The sequence below is a fragment of the Mobula hypostoma genome, chromosome 2 (assembly GCF_963921235.1).
Source record: "Mobula hypostoma chromosome 2, sMobHyp1.1, whole genome shotgun sequence".
Taxonomy (NCBI): domain Eukaryota; kingdom Metazoa; phylum Chordata; class Chondrichthyes; order Myliobatiformes; family Myliobatidae; genus Mobula; species Mobula hypostoma.
Window position 1 is genome coordinate 4,550,906 of NC_086098.1, and position 17,782 is coordinate 4,568,687.

The window sequence follows — 17,782 nt, forward strand, 5'->3', positions numbered from 1 at the left end:
TATTTATGGTGCAACTATAACGAAAACCAATTTCCCCCGGGATCAATAAAGTATGACTATGACTATACAGTATCTGACAGAATCACAGAACATTATATGGACACCATGGTAGCGCAGTAGTTAGCGTGATATATTAAAACCCGTGTCAGAGTTAGGAGTGCAATTCTGTAAGAAAGTTTGTATGCCCTTTCTGTGTACGTCTGAGTTTCCTCCAGGTTCCCACAAAGGCCTACCAATGAGCAGGGTAATTTGCCATTGTGAATTATCCAATGAAAAGGCTGGGCTTACATAGGTGGGTTGCTAGGCAGTGCGGCTCATTGGGCCAGAAGAGCCTATTCCGCACTGTATCTCTAAATAAAATAAACGTTTACATCTCAAGTCTATTGATTCTTATTGTGCTTGTACTGGTCAAAAAAGATCTGCTCAATTTAATTCCAGTTTGCAAAACTGCATCCCTGGCCCTGCAGCCAATGCCCGTTCAAGAATGTTTTTTGAATGTGAGTGAAGTTTTCTACTTTGAAGAACCGAAGTTCTAGCGGTATGAAGTAGCAATGGGTGGCTCTGTAACAACAGTTAACATAATGCTATAACAGCACCCACAGCCTGGATTCATTCCTGTTGCTGTCTCTGAGGAGGTTTGGACATTCTTCCTGTCACTGTGTGGGTTTCCTCTGAGTGCTCTGGTTTCCTCCCACAGTCCAAAGTTGTACAGGTCAGTAGTTTATTTGGTCACATGGGTGTAATTGGGCTGAAAGGGCCAGTTATTGCACTGTATCACTAAAATAAAAAGAAATCAGCAAAGTGCCTTAGAACTCAAAAGTTCAAAGTAAATTTACTATAGAAGTACATATATTGTATGTCACCATATACAACCCTGAGATTCATGCTCGTGGGCATCCGCAGTAAATCCATAATAGGAGTAATAAAAAACTTCTCGAAAAGAAAAGCCCACCCAATGTTTTCCCAGTAGACTAGGCAAAGGCTGAATTCTTTAAGGTGAGTGTATAAACAAAATCTAATCTGTTATAAGTTGAGTCCTGTTTTGCTGAGATAAGACATGGAACTGTTTTGTGCACATAGATGCCCAAAGTGCCTCTGATCAGTGGAGTTGATTATGACAGACGACTGGAGGCCAAATCAATGAGTATATTGAATGCAGAGGCTGATAGGTTCTTGATTAGTCAGGGTGTCAAAGGTTACGAGGAGAAGGAAGGAGAATGGGATTGAGAGGGATAATAAATCAGCCATGATCAAACGGCAGAGCAGACTCGATGGGCCGAATGGCCTAATTCTGTTTTATGGTCTTATGAATAACACTGCAAGGGAAATGGTACATTTGGTAGCTGGGTCAACAATGCAACCAGTGAGGTCTTCCCTAACTGATGACATTTAGGGCTGGAAAAGAAGGAAAATTAACAACAGATCAGGTATAGTAAGATAAAAGAGCGATTCAAGAGGAGAGAAAGGAGGGGCAGGTGAAGAAGCAACTTCAAAGTCATATTTGAAAAATGTCCAACAATATGAAAACAGAATATAAATCAGTAGTGGATTTTGCAGTTTTCTTTCAGGACGTTTCAAAGTACGTTGTAACAATGAAGTATATTTGAGGTTGTGAATAATTATCAGTACCAACTCCAGGTGGATTGATTGGAATCTAAACCACTGCAGTTAAATAACCAGCTTCATGCTAATAATTAATAGCCTTGAGTTGCAGTTGGTTTAAGTCTTATCTCTTGTGCAAGTGCAAACATTCAGTGCAAGGTATCAGAGTGATGGGAGCAGGATTTCTGATTTCTGTGCTATTTGTGGAAAGGGGCAGCTTTTGGAAATGGAACTTAATTAAGCCTAGCATCCCTACTCGGGTATAGGCCACCAACAGCAGCTTGCCAGAGTCCTCTATCCCGGGCCTGCCTTTCAGGTTCTCTCCAGGTGTAGCCCACCTTCAAAGATCAGTCTGCTGCACAGAATGGCATGCTGGCGAGGAAGGCCCTCCTTCCCGGGGAGCAGGCACTGTCTGGCCGCAGTTGATGTGAGGAAGAACCTAGCCGGGGTCAACCCATGTAAAGCTGCTGAGCCTGATAAACATACCCAGTCAGATGCTGAGAGACAGTGCAGCCCAGTGAACTGCGGAACTGCATAAACATACCCAGTCAGATGCCAAGGGAAGGTGCAGCCCAGTTAACTGCGCTTCTAACAAACATCTTTCCGGAACAGTTCACTGTACTTTCAGGCTTCAAGGTGGCCACCATCATCTTGGTGCCAAAGAGAGTGACAGTAACTTGCCTCAGTGACTACCATCCAGTGGCATTGCCCTCAACGATAGTGAAGTGGTGGATTGCATTAAATTTCATCTTCCTGCGACATTCCAGTCCACCTATTGCTCAAATCAGTCTAAAGATGATGCCATAATTTCTGCACCCCACTCCGTCCAGTTCCACTTGGAAAATGATGCCACAACTACCAGAATGCCGTTTACCATCGTCAGCACAGTGTTTAACACGATCATCTCTCAGAAAACTGGTGGGTAAACTATCCTTGTTGGGTCTCAACACCTCTTTCTGTAACTGGATCCTGGACTTCTTGTCAGACCATGTTGGCAGAAACATCATGCTGAGCACTGGTACTCCCCATGGCTGTGTACTCAGTCCACGACTGTTCACACTGAGCACTGGTACTCCCCATGGCTGTGTACTCAATCCACGACTGTTCACACTGAGCACTGGTACTCCCCATGGCTGTGTACTCAGTCCACGACTGTTCACACTGAGCACTGGTACTCCCCATGGCTGTGTACTCAATCCACGACTGTTCACACTGAGCACTGGTACTCCCCATGGCTGTGTACTCAGTCCACGACTGTTCACACTGAGCACTGGTACTCCCCATGGCTGTGTACTCAATCCACGACTGTTCACACTGCTGGACCCAGTTCGAACCAAATCATCAGGTTCACTGATGACACAATAGTGATTGGCCTCAACAACTGCGACATGACAGTGTACAGAGAGGAGATAGAGCAGCTGGTAGAATGGTGTGAGCAAAACAGCTTCATTCTCAACGTGGACAAGACCAAAGAGATGATTGTGGACTTTAAGAAGGTGCAGGCTGACCTCTCCTTGCTGTGCATAATAGACTCCTCCATGGAGAGAGTTGGGAGCACCAAGTTCTGGGAGTGCACACAATAGATGACTTAACCTGGTCCCTCAACACCACCTCGCTGGTCAAGAAAGCAGAGCGGCATCTCACTTTCTGAGGAGAGAGGCTCCCCTCCCACCCCCATTCTGACCTGCTTTTACAGGAGCACCATTGAGAGTGTCCATAAGACCATAAGACAAAGGAGCAGAAGTAGGCCATTCGGCCCATCGAGTCTGCTCTGCCATTTTATCATGAGCTGATCCATTTTATCCTATTTAGTCCCACTGTCCCGCCTTCTCACCATAACCTTTGATGCCCTGGCTACTCAGATACCTATCAATCTCTGCCTTAAATACACCCAATGACTTGGCCTCCACTGCCGCCCATGGCAACAAATTCCATAGATTCACCACCCTCTGACTAAAAAATTTTTTTCGCATTTCTGCTCTGAATGGGCGCCCTTCAATCCTGAAGTCATGCCCTTTCGTACTAGACTCCCCCATCATGGGAAACAACTTTGCCACATCCACTCTGTCCATGCCTTTTAACATTCGAAATGTTTCTATGAGGTCTCCCCTCATTCTTCTAAACTCCAAGGAATACAGTCCAAGAGCAGACAAACGTTCCTCATATGTTAACCTTCTCATTCCCGGAATCATTCTAGTGAATCTTCTCTGTACCCTCTCCAACGTCAGCACATCCGTTCTTAGATAAGGAGACCAAAACTGCCCACAGTACTCCAAGTGAGCTCTCACCAGCGCCTTATAGAGCCTCAACATCACATCCCTGCTCCTATACTCTATTCCTCTAGAAATGAATGCCAACATTGCATTCGCCTTCTTCACTACCGACTCAACCTGGAGGTTAACTTTAAGGGAATCCTGTACGAGGACTCCCAAGTCCCGTTGCATCTCAGAACTTTGAATTCTTTCCCCATTTAAATAATAGTCTGCCCATTTATTTTTTCTGCCAAAGTGCATAACCATACACCTTCCAACATTGTACTTCATTTGCCAGTTCTCTGCCCATTCTTCCAATCTATCCAAGTCTCTCTGCAGACTCTCCATTTCCTCAGCACTACCGGCCCCTCCACCTATCTTCGTATCGTCAGCAAACTTAGCCACAAAGCCATCTATTCCATAATCCAAATCATTGATGTACAACGTAAAAAGAAGCGGCCCCAACACGGACCCCTGTGGAACACCACTGGTAACCGGCAGCCAACCACAATAGGATCCCTTTATTCCCACTCTCTGTTTCCTGCCAATCAGCCAACGCTCTATCCACGTATGTAACTTTCCTGTAATTCCATGGGCTCTTATCTTGTTAAGCAGCCTCATGTGTGGCACCTTGTCAAAGGCCTTCTGAAAATCCAAATATACAACATCCACTGCATCTCCCTTGTCTAGCCTACTGGTAATTTCCTCAAAAAATTGTAATAGGTTTGTCAGGCAGGATTTTCCTTTAAGGAATCCATGCTGAGTTCTGCCTATCTTGTCATATGCCTCCAGGTACTCTGTAACCTCATCCTTGACAATCGACTCCAACAACTTCCCAACCACCGACGTCAAGCTAACAGGTCTATAATTTCCTTTTTGCTTCCTTGCCCCCTTCGTAATAGCGGAGTGAAATTTGCAATATTCTAGTCTTCCGGAACCATGCCAGAATCTATCGACTTTTGAAAGATCATCGCTAATGCCTCGGCAATCACCACAGCTACTTCCTTCAGAACACGAGGGTGCATTCCATCTGGTCCAGGAGATTTATCGACCTTTAGCCTATTCAGCTTCCTGAGTACTTTCTCTGTTCTAATGTGACTGCGCACACTTCTCTTCCCTGCCACCCTTGAGTGTCCAGTATCCTGCTGTTTTCCTCAGTGAAGACTGATGCAAAATACTTGTTCAATTCCTCTGCCATCTCCTCATCTCCCATTACAATTTCTCCAGTATCATTTTCTATCGGTCCTATATCGGTCCTGATCAGCTGCATCACTGTGATACAGGAATTGCAAGGCATCTGACCACAAGTCCCCACAAAGGATTGTGAGGACTGCTGAGATGATCACCAGGGCCTCTCGTCCACCCATTGGAGATACTTACCTGCTGCACTTCATGCACAGGGCTCTTAGAATTGTCAATGATTCCCCCCCCCACCTGTTCAATAATCTCCCTGACCCCCTACCACCAGGCAAGATGTACTGTAGCATTATCAGTGATCCCTCCCGCCACCACCTGTGCAGCAACCTCCCTGACTCCCTACCATCAGGCAGAAGGTACTGTAGCGTTAACACAAGGGCTGTTAGGATGGGAAGCAGCTTCCTCCCCCTTTCCGTGAGACTACTGTGCAGAGGAAGTCAGAAATCAATCAGCCAATGCCTTGATGATATATAAGTGTTTAATTTTCATTCCATGCTAGTACAGTATGTTTTGAATCTCATCATAACGATCTCATCACATATGAAATGCCAATAGCATTATACCGTTTGTTTTTTAGCTTGTGTCGTATATGCATCTTTTTGTTTGTCGTCATACTGGTCTATGTGTTATGTGTGTGAGTTATGCACTTTGTTCCTGAGGAACATGGTTTCATTTGATGGATTGGAGCTTCTGTTGGCGTTTCGGTAGCTCTGGGTTTTTACGAGATGGGGTTGCTAGCCCTATGCCCAACCCTCCACCTTTCACAGCTGGGCTCGCGACCATCCATGGTGAGTTATTTGGACGTGGAAATTTAACTGGAATTCTGCCCCTGTGGTCAGATGCATGTATAAGGACGAGTGTGTGCCAGCAGCCTCACTGTTAGCTTGACAGCAAAATCTAACCCATATCCCTACGTCTCTGTATCTACCCTATCATTAGCCGGATCAAATCGATTTCTGTCTCTGATTCTAACGACAGCTATGTCTTGTGACCAGGGAGTCAGAAATCAATCAATCCTCGATGATATGAATGTTTCATTTTCAGTACACGATGGTATGTTTATTTTATTTAGAGATAAATCCAGAACGAGGGGTCACAGTTTGAGGATAGAGGGGAAGCCTTTTAGGACCGAGATTAGGAAAAACTTCTTCACACAGAGAGTGGTGAATCTGTGGAATTCTCTGCCACAGCAAACTGTTGAGGCCAGTTCATTGGCTATGTTTAAGAGGGAGTTAGATATGGCCCTTGTGGCTACAGGGGTCAGGGGGTATGGATGGAAGGCTGGGTTCTGAGTTGGATGATCAGCCACGATCATAATAAATGGCGGTGCAGGCTCGAGGGGCCAAATGGCCTACTCCTGCACCTATTTTCTATAACACACAGAACAGGTCCGTCCTTCCCTTTGAATTGTGCTGCCCAGCAAACCCTGAATTAGCCCTGTCCTAATCATAGGACAATTTACAATGATCAATTAATCTATTAACCCAGGGGTTCCCATAGATTCATCTTTGGACTGTGGGAGCGGTAATGAGGTTGTTGTCACATACTAGTGCATGGAACAGGCTGCTGGCGGCGATGTTGGAGGTGGATATGATAGGGTCTTTCAAGAGACTCCCGGACAGGTACATGGAGCTTAGAAAAATAGATGGCTATGGGTAACACTAGGTAATTTCTAAAGTAAGTACATGTTCGGCACAGCATTGTTCTGTAGGTTTCCTATGTTTCTATAATCCTTTGGGAAAGCAATGGATGTTAATTTTCACTCCAGAATTCTGAAGTCTGAATTTTGATACAATTTTAATTTAAATTCAACTATTGGTAAAAGCATTATACCTTGATGCTTTAAGGGGCTAAGAATAGATGGTTTACCAATTGGCACTGGGTGCCTATCTGATTTTGTTCCTCTAGAGTCAATCAAACAAACATGGTAGCGTACAATGGATAAATTCATCTGTTGTTAACTATTAGGAACCAATACACCGTTTTATAGAATTGGTAGAGTTCCAATTTTTCCCTTAATTCATTTAAACACATAATTTGTTACTCATTTTGTCTCTTTCATGCCTTTTTAACTACAAAGTTTGTATTTCCATTGGCTAATTGAGGTGGTCACTTAATTGGGCCAAAATGCACTGGCCCAAAATGTCCCAATTAATTGGAATCTACTGCATATGGTATGATAATGAAATAATAATTAGAATGTTAGCATACCTTGGTCACAATATCCAAGTTACTGAACATGCAGAGACTATTTATGCATGCACTTTAAAGCTTTCTTGGAAAGAACAACTATTTAATGTTCTTAATGGAGATACGTGAGGTAAAGGAATTACAGTCTCAAATGTTCTGTATCTAATATTTTGCTACTTCTTTTCTTCCCATTCATCAGCGTTAAACCCAAGAATATATAAATACAGGAGATTCTGCAGATGCTGGAAAACCAGACCAACAGGCACAAAATGCTGGAGGAATTAAACAGGTCAGGCAGCATCTGCAGATTTTCTCTTGTTTGTGAATAAGCAGTTGATATTTAGGCCCGAGTCCTGATCAGCCTGAAACATTAACTCTTAATTCCTCTTCCATAGATGCTGCCTGACCTGCTGAGTTTCTCCAGCAGTTTGTGTGTGTTACTCAAGAATACATAATTTGGTTAGAGTGCAATTGACATAAAAATACCGAACTCCATTTTGTTGACTGACAAAAAAATACATTATTTTACTACAGAATTGCTTTGAAAATACATCATATTTTGGTGTGTTGGCACTTTAGGTTAATGAGTTGGGGATGAGCTTTCATTGCGAATGAATATAGATCTGGCATTTTAGTCGTTGAACTGAAATATTTTGTATCTGTGCTGCTTAAATCTTGTAGTTTACATGAATAATTCATTCAGATGTTACAAACAAAAGAGACCAAGTTGCATGTAATATCATTATTTTGATGAATTGTTTCTGTAACTTAAAATAAAAAGTGATATTCTGCAATTACTGCTGCTTGCATTTCTTCATCATGTTATAAATATAAGACCATAAAACCATAAGATATAGGAGCAGAATTAGGCCATTTGGACCATCAATTTTGCTCCACCATTTCATCATGGCTGATCCATTTTCCCTCTCAGCCCCAGTCTCCTGCCTCCTCCCTGTATCCCTTCATGCCCTGACTAATCATAAATCTATCAACCTCTGCCTTAAAGATACCCAATGACTTGCCCTTCACCACCTCCTGTGGTAACAAATTCCACGGATTCATCATTCTTTAGTTAAAAAATTCCTCCTCATCCCTGTGCTAAAAGGATGCCACTCTATTCTGATGCTGTGTCCTCTGGTTTTACGATTTCCCTACTATAAGAAACATCCTCTCCTCATCCACTCTATCAAGGCCTTTCACCATTCGATCGGTTTCAATGAGGTCACTCCTCATTCTTCTGAATTCCAGTGAATACAGGCCCAGAGCCATCACACGCTCCTTTTAATCCTAGAATCATTTTCATGAACCTCCTTCGAACCTTCTCTAGTGTCAGCATATCCTTTCTTAGATAAGGGGTCCAAAGTGAATGAAAAGAGCATTGAGAATGTTTAACTTCCCTATCCAGTTATTTATTAAATAATTGGCTCTTCTACTTTACTAAGATCCCTCTGTTAGCAACTTGCTGCCATTATTTCTGTATTTCACACTGGCTCATTTGAAATTATATTTCCTTATTCTATGTTCACAGTTTGAGATAATTTTCTGAATGTGTTACTTCTATAGAACAGCACAGTACAGGCTCCCCGGCTCACAATGTTGTGATGACCTTTAAATTTTCTCCAAGGTCAATTTGCCTACTTTTACCTCACAGTTATCTCCATCCAGGAGAGAAAAGGGTGGCGTTACTTTGTTTTTATCCTATACAGTTTTCTGATGTGGAATTATATAGAAGACTACAGCACAGAAACTGTCACAAAATGCTGGAGGAACTCAGCAGGTCGGGCAGCATCCGTGGAAAAGATCGGTCGACATTTCGGACCGGAACCCTTCGTCCTGATGCTGCCCGACCTGCTGAGTTCCTCCAGCGTGTTGTGAGTGTTGCTTTGACCCCAGCATCTGCAGATTATTTTGTGTTTACGAGCACAGAAAGTGGTCCTTTGGCCCATCGAGTTCATGCCAAACCAATTAAACTACATAGTTTAAATGACTATAGCCCTGCATACCCCTCCTATCCATGCATCTATCCAAACTTGCGACTCTTTTCTGAAATATATCGGGAGCATCAGGGCCTCTGAGTCTGCCTGCTTCCAACCCTTCGAAGTTCAAAGTAAATTTATCATGTGTCACCATATACAACCCTGAGATTCACTTTCATGCAGCCATTCACTGGAGAACAAAGAAATCCAATAGAATCAATGAAAAATTACCCACAAAGACCGACTAACAACCAATGTGCAAAAGAAGACAAACTTTGCAAATACAATAAATAAATAAAACTGAGAACATGAGTTGTAGAGTTCTTGAAAGTGGGTCCTTTGGTTGTGACCCTTTCAAAACAATTGGTCTTGGAGGTTGTAAGTGCTACAGGACAATAATCATTGACACAGACACCATGCTGTTCCTGGGTACCGGTGTGACTGGAGCCTGCTTGAAGCAGGTGGGTACCTCAGACTGCCAAAGTGAGAGATTAAGGATCTCGGTGAACACTCCAGCCTGTCGATTACTCTGAACCAGAGCGAAAGTAATGAGCCAGTTTTACTCTAGCTCATATGAGACTATATTTCCTTATTCTACTTTCACTGTCTGAGATCATTTACTGAATGAGTCACTGTCGTAGAACACAGAACATTATTGACGTAATTTAGTGAATGGTTCACTGTCATAGCACAGTACAGATCCTTTGGCCCACAATGTTGTGCTGACCTTTTAACCTACTTTTACTCCACAGTGACTTACTCCAGAGGAGAGAGGAGTGAAGTTTCTCCTGTTTTACCCCGCACGGTTTGGTGATATGTCACACTTTTCTGAAGTATCTGTGCTTTCACTTTGCCTCTTTACCTCACCTGACAGGCAATACGATATGCCTAGGGCTGAATGGGGCACTCAAAACTCCTCGGGTTGTTCTCCATAGTAAAATAGAACTATTTTCTTTCTACTGAAAGAGAGATAATCCTGTGTGGCACTGAATTCAGAAAATGGGAAATCAAAACCAAAATATCACTAATTATGGATGGAAATCTGAAATAAATAAATTGACATTGATTCTAATTAACATTGATTCTAATTAACATTAATTAAAAGAACTGAAATTGTTTCTCTCTCCATGAATGCTATATAAACAATTCAATTATTCCACAGAGAATTCGCACAACAAAGAAAATCAAAACAATGTTGCTTTTACCTTATATTTTATAAAATTCAAAGTAACAATCACAACACCACAAGAAATTAAAGCAGAAATTCAAAAGTTATAAACATCTTTTTAAAATCTATTGAATCCTGAGGTATTTAACCAAGAGGACAAAACACTCATCAGAATCGGGTTTATTGATCACTGATATACGTTATGAAATTTGTTGTTTTGCAGCAGCAGTACAGTGTAAGACAAAAGGTTACCTACAAGTGACAATAAGAAAGAAAGAAATCGTGCAAGAGGGGAATTGTAAGGTTTGTTCTCGTGTTCACTGTCCATTCAGAAATCTGATGGCGGAGGGGAAGAAGCTGTTCTTAAGACATTGAGAGTGCGTTTTCCGGCTCCTGTACCTCTTCCTTGATGGTAGAAATGAGAAAGGGGCATGTCGATGAAGGTGACAGTCCTAACAGTGGATACTGCCTTGATGAGCCACTGTCTTTTCAAGATGTTCTTGATGGCAGGGAGGGTTGTTCCTCTGATGGAGCTGGCTGAGTTTACACCCCTTCGCAGCTTTTTCTGATCCTGTGTAATGGCACCTCCATAGCAGAGGGCGATGCAAATAGTCAGAATGGTTTCCAAGGTACTGATAGAAACCATAGAAACATTACAGCACAGAAACAGGCCTTTTGGCCCTTCTTAGCTGTGCCGAACCATTTTCTGCCTAGTCCCACTGACCTGCACACGGACCATATCCCTCCATACACCTCCCATCCATGTATCTGTCCAATTTATTCTTAAATGTTAAAAAAGAACCCGCATTTACCACCTCGTCTGGCAGCTCATTCCATACTCCCACCACTCTCTGTGTGAAGAAGCCCCCTCTAATGTTCCCTTTAAACTTTTCCCCCCTCACCCTTAACCCATGTCCTCTGGTTTTTTTCTCCCCTTGCCTCAGTGGAAAAAGCCTGCTTGCATTCACTCTATCTATACCCATCTTAATTTTATATACCTCTATCAAATCTCCCCTCATTCTTCTACGCTCCAGGGAATAAAGTCCTAACCGATTCAACCTTTCTCTGCAACTGAGTTTTTCAAGTCCTGGCAACATCCTTGTAAACCTTCTCTGCACTCTTTCAACCTTATTAATATCCTTCCTGTAATTTGGTGACCAAAACTGAACACAATAGTACATCTGTAGAATTTTGCTAGAGTCTTTGGTGATGTACCAAATGTCCTCAAACTTCTAATGAAGTAGAGCTGCCGACGTGCCTTCTTTGTGCTGAAGACAATTTGGAATTTTGTGCATTAGGTGCCACACTTCGTGGAATGAGAGGCAGGATAGACAAGGGTATGATGTAAATGTGGTTTCTGAAGGTTGTTATAGGCAGGCATGGTAATGGGGATGAGCTCCCACTATCTACTGAATACTCCCATTGTGTGCACCTCAAGTAGCCTCTGACAACCAAGTCCAGCTCCTGACTTTCACGTGTGGCTTAGCTACTAGGTGCGGCAGAACCGTTTCTACTGACAGGAGAAGGGCAAAAGTCAGAATTACTGGTGCCTTAAAACCAATCACTTTGGGCAGATGGTGCTTGTCAGCCATGATTGACAGTGTATCTAGGAGAAGGAAAAATCTGATCTCAAACTTCTACTTCTACTTACACTCAACACACTCGACAACTTCATGCCAAAGAAACAGCTTTATCTCCAACGTCAAAACCAATATGTATATACAGAGGCTTTCACAACCTGTACAGCATGGCAGGAACACTATATACAAGCACACCAGAAGTAAAAGAATGGAAGTAAAACACCCTCCCACCCTATTATCCTAATTAGTATTAACTTACTTTTAATAATCCTCACATTACAACATTTCTCCCCCTTTAAAATCCAATATTCCCCAAACGTAAAAACTAGGAAATAAAAATCGTAAATCCATGCTGACTCGGACCGATCCTGTTACTGCTATCCAGATGTGCCATAATTTTATCTTTTATAATTGACTCCAGCATCTTTCCCACCACCGACGTCGGGCTAACCGGTCTATAATTCCATTTCCTCTCTTCCTTCCTTCTTGAAGAGAGCAACAACATTAGCCAGGATAGGTCCGAGTCAGCATGGATTTATGAAGGGGAAATCGTGCTTGACTAATCTTCTGGAATTTTTTGAGGATGTAACTATGAAAATGGACAAGGGAGAGCCAGTGGATGTAGTGTACCTGGACTTTCAGAAAACCTTTGATAAAGTCCCACATAAGAGATTAATGGGCAAAATTAGGGCACATGGTATTGGGGCAGAGTACTGACATGGATTGAAAATTGGCTGGCTGACAGAAAACAAAGAGTAGCGATTAACGGGTCCCTTTCGGAATGGCAGGCGGCGACCAGTGGGGTACCGCAGGGTTCAGTGCTGGGACCGCAGCTGTTTACAATATATATTAATGATTTAGATGAGGGAATTAAAAATAACATTAGCAAATTTGCCGATGACACAAAGCTGGGTGGCAGTGTGAAATGTGAAGAGGATGTTATGAGAATGCAGGGTGACTTGGACAGGCTGGGTGAGTGGGCAGATGCATGGCAGATGCAGTTTAATGTGGGTAAATGTGAGGTTATCCACTTTGGTGGTAAGAACAGGAAGGCAGATTATTATCTAAATAGAGTCAAGATAGGAAAAGGGGAAGCACAATGAGATCCAGGTGTTCTTGAACATCAGTCACTGAAAGCATGCATGCAAGTACAGCAGGCAGTGAAGAAAGCTAATGGCATGCTGGCCTTCATAACAAGGGAAATTGAGTATAAGAACAGAGAGGTCCTTCTGCAGCTGTACAGGGCCCTGGTGAGACCACACCTGGAGTACTGTGTGCAGTTTTGGTCTCCAAATTTGAAGAAGGACATTCTTGTTATTGAGGGAGTGCAGCGTAGGTTCACAAGGTTACTTCCCGGGATGGCGGGACTGTCATATGTTGAAAGATTGGAGCGACTGGGCTTGTATACTCTGGAATTTAGAAGGCTGAGAGGAGATCTTATTGAAACATATAAGGTTATTAAGGGATTGGACACGCTGGAGGCAGGAAGCATGTTCCTGCTGATGGGTGAGTCCAGAACCAGAGGCCACAGTTTAAGAATAAGGGGTAGGCCATTTAGAACGGAGTTGAGGAAAAACTTTTTCACCCAGAGAGTGGTAGATATATGGAATGCTCTGCCCCAGAAGGCTGTGGAGGCCAAGTCTGTGGAGGCCAAGTCTCTGGATGCCTTCAAGAAAGAGATGGATAGAGCTCTTAAAGATAGTGGAATCAAAGGTTATGGAGATAAGGCAGGAACTGGATACTGATTGTGGATGATCAGCCATGATCACAGTGAACGGCGGTGCTGGCTCGAAGGGCCAAATGGCCTACTCCTGCACCTATTGTCTATTGTCTATTGAAAAGGGAAGAGGTCCTGAAGAGAGATTTCCAGGAGTTAGGAAGGAAGCAGAGAAGCAGGACCTCTAGGGTAGTAATCTCGGGATTGCTACCTGTGCCACGTGCTAGCGAGGGCAAGAATAGTAGGATCAGGCAGATGAATGCGTGGCTGAGAGACTAGTGCAGGGGGCAGGGCTTCAGATTCTTGAATCAGTGGAATCTCTTCTGGGGGAAGTATGACCTGTTCAAAAAGGACAGGTTACACCTGAACCCGAAGGGGGCCAATATCCTGGCGGGAAGGTTTAATAGAGCTGTTAGAGAGGGTTTAAACTAATTTGGCAGGGGGATGGGAACCGGAATGATAGAGCGGAGGAAGGGGAAAACAGAAATAAATCTAAGATAGTGAACAGTAAAGATGTCAGGAAAGACAGGCAGGTGATGGGGCAAATTTGTAGCCATTGGAATGAGTTGCAGTGCAATAAAGTTGCAGTGAAATCAAAGCGAAAATTACAAAATACTGGTCTTAAGGTGTTATACTTAAATGCACGCAGCATAAGGAATAAGGCGGATGATCTTGTTGTACAGCTACAGATTGGCAGGTATGATATTGTGGCCATCACTGAGACCTGGCTAAAGGATGCATGTCTCTGGGAGCTGAACATCCAAGGATACACGGTGTATCGGAAGGATAGGAAGGTAGGCAAAGGGGGAGGCGTGGCTTTATTGGTAAGAAATGATATTAAATCATTAGAAAGAGGTGATATAGGATCAGAAGGTGCAGAATCTTTATGGGTTGAGCTAAGAAATAGCAGGGGTAAAAGGACCCTGATGGCAGTTATACACAGGCCTCCAAACAGCTGCAGGGATTACAACTGGAAATAGAAAAGGCTTGTCAGAAGGGCAGTGTTATGATAACTGTGGGGGATTTTAACATGCGAGTGGATTGGGAAAATCAGGTCGGCACTGGATCTCAAGAGAGTGAATTTGTAGAATGTCTGCGAGATGACTTTTTAGAACAGCTTGTTGTTGAGCCCACTAGGGGATCGGCTGTACTGGATTGGGTATTGTGTAATGAACCGGAGGTGATTGGAGAGATTGAGGTGAAGGAACCCTTAGGAGGCAGTGATCATAACATGATTGAGTTCACTGTGAAATTTGAAAAAGAGAAGCCAAAATCTGATGTGTCGGTATTTCAGTGGAGTAAAGAAAATTAGTGACATGAGAGAGGAACTGGCCAAAGTTGACTGGAAAGGGACACTAGCAGGAAGGACGGCAGAGCAGCAATGGCTGGAGTTTATGCGAGAAATGAGGAATGTGCAAGACAGATACATTCCAAATAAGAAGAAATTTTCGAATGGAAAATGGATGCAACCGTGGCTGACAAGAGAAGTCAAAGCCAAAGTTAAAGCAAAGGAGAGGGCATACAAGGAAGCAAAAATTAGTGGGAAGACAGAGGATTGGGAAGTTTTTAAAAGCTTACAAAAGGAAACTAAGAAGGTCATTAAGAGGGAAAAGATGAACTATGAAAGGAAGCTAGCAAATAATATCAAAGAGGATACTAAAAACTTTTTCAAGTGTATAAAGAGTAAAAGACAGGTGAGAGTAGATATAGAACTGATAGAAAATGATGCTGGAGAAATTGTAATGAGAGATAAGGAGATGGTGGAGGAACTGAACTAGTATTTTGCATCAGTCTTCACTGAGGAAGACATCAGCAGTATACCGGACACTCAAGGGTGGCAGGGAAGAGAAGTGTGCGCAGTCACAATTATGACAGAGAAGTACTCAGGAAGCTGAATAGTCTAAGGGTAGATAGATCTCCTGGACCAGATGGAATGCACCCTCGTGTTCTGAAGGAAGTAGCTGTGGAGATTGCAGAGGCATTAGCGATGATCTCTTAAAAGTCAATAGATTCTGGCATGGATCCGGAGGACTGGAAGACTGAGAATTTCACTCCGCTATTTAAGAAGGGAGCAGACATCAGTGGTTGGGAAGTTGTTGGAGTTGATTGTCAAGGATGAGGTTACGGAGTACCTGGAGGCATATGACAAGATATGCAGAACTCAGCATGGTTTCCTCAAAGAAAATTCCTGCCTGGCAAACCTATTACAATTTTTTGAAGAAATTACAAGTAGGTTAGACAAGGGAGATGCAGTGGATGTTGTATATTTGGATTTTCAGAAGGCCTTTGACAAGGTGCCACACATGAGGCTGCTTAACAAGATAAGAGCCCATGGAATTACAGGAAAGTTACATACGTGGATAGGGCATTGGCTGATTGGCAGGAAACAGAGAGTGGGAATAAAGGGATCCTATTGTGGTTGGCTGCCGGTTACCAGTGGTTTTCCACAGGGGTCCGTGTTGGGGCCGCCTCTTTTTACGTTGTACATCAACGATTTGGATTATGGAATAGATGGCTTTGTGGCTAAGTTTGCTGATCATATAAAGATAGGTGGAGGGGCCGGTAGTGCTGAGGAAACAGAGAGTCTGCAGAGAGACTTGGATAGTTTGGAAGAATGGGCAAAGAAGTGGCAAATGAAATACAGTGTTGGAAAGTGTATGTTATGCACTTTAGCAGAAGAAATAAATGGGCAGACTATTACTTAAATTGGGAGAGAAGATTCACTAGAATGATTTCGGGAATGAGAGGGTTAAGATATGAGGAACGTTTGTCCGCTCTTGGACTGAATTCCTTGGAGTTTAGAAGAATGACGGGGGACCTCAGAAATATTTTGAATGGTGAAAGGCATGGACAGAGTGGCAAATTGGTTTCCCATGATGGGGGAGTCTAGTACGAGAGGGCATGACTTAAGGATTGAAGGGCGCCCATTCAGAACAGAGATGCAAAGACATTTTTTTAGTCAGAGGGTGGTAAATCTATGGAAATTGTTGCCACGGGTGGCAGTGGAGACCAAGTCATTGGGTGTATTTAAGGCAGAGATTGATAGGTATCTGAGTAGCCAGGGCATCAAAGGTTATGGTGAGAAGACGGGGGAGTGGGTCTAAATCAGAGAATGGATCAGCTCATGATAAAATGGTGGAGTAGACTCGATGGGCCGAATGACCGACTTCTGCTCCTTTGTCTTATGGTCTTGTGGACAACTGCTGAAGCTCGGCCACAAAATTGGCCACAGACTGACCTGGCTTCCTGAAACGGCTGTGAGACTTACACCGTTGGACTTTTCACAGAAGGTTTCAGATTGTAGTGGTTCCCCACGAGCTTGACTAGTTCCTCATATGGAATGTCTCCCGGTTTCTGCGGTGTGGCTAAATTTCTTATTAGCTTGTAAGTCTTTGCCCCACACGCACTCAGGAGAATAGAGCGCTTCTTAGCCTCCTCAGTAATTCCATTAGCACAGAAAAAGTGTCCCAACCTTTTCTCATACTCCAGCCAGTCCTCCGTCACGTCCACAAAATCAACGATAGTTCCAAACGTAGCCATCCGAACATAAGGCCCCTTATCAGCACTGCTACTCTCGCTCGAAAAGTGCCGTCACATCTACAAAACCAGTTCACCTTGTCGCCAAAAATATGTGGTAACTTCTACTTTGAAAAAGGCACACTTGACAACTTCATGCCCAAAGATACAACTTTATCTTGAACTTCAAAACCGATATGTATACACAGAGGCTTTTACAACCCGTACGGCATGGCAGGAACACTATATACAAAGCACACCAGAAGTAAAAAGAACAGAAGTGAAACCACCCCCTCCATTATCCTAATTAGTATTAACATACTTTGAATAATGCTCACATTACAACAGTAGCGGCAAGTACATTGGAAGCTTTTAAGAGATATTGGATAGGCACATGGATGTGAGGAGGATAGAGGGATATGGACATGGTGTAAGCAGGAGGGATTTCTGCTTGGGTGTTTTTGATTTGCTTTTTAGCTGGTTCAGCACAACATTGTGGGCCGAATGGCCCGTTCCCAGGCTGTACTGTTCTCCGTTCTATGTTTTATGTTCTATATTTTCTGTCCATTAATCAACCTAACCCT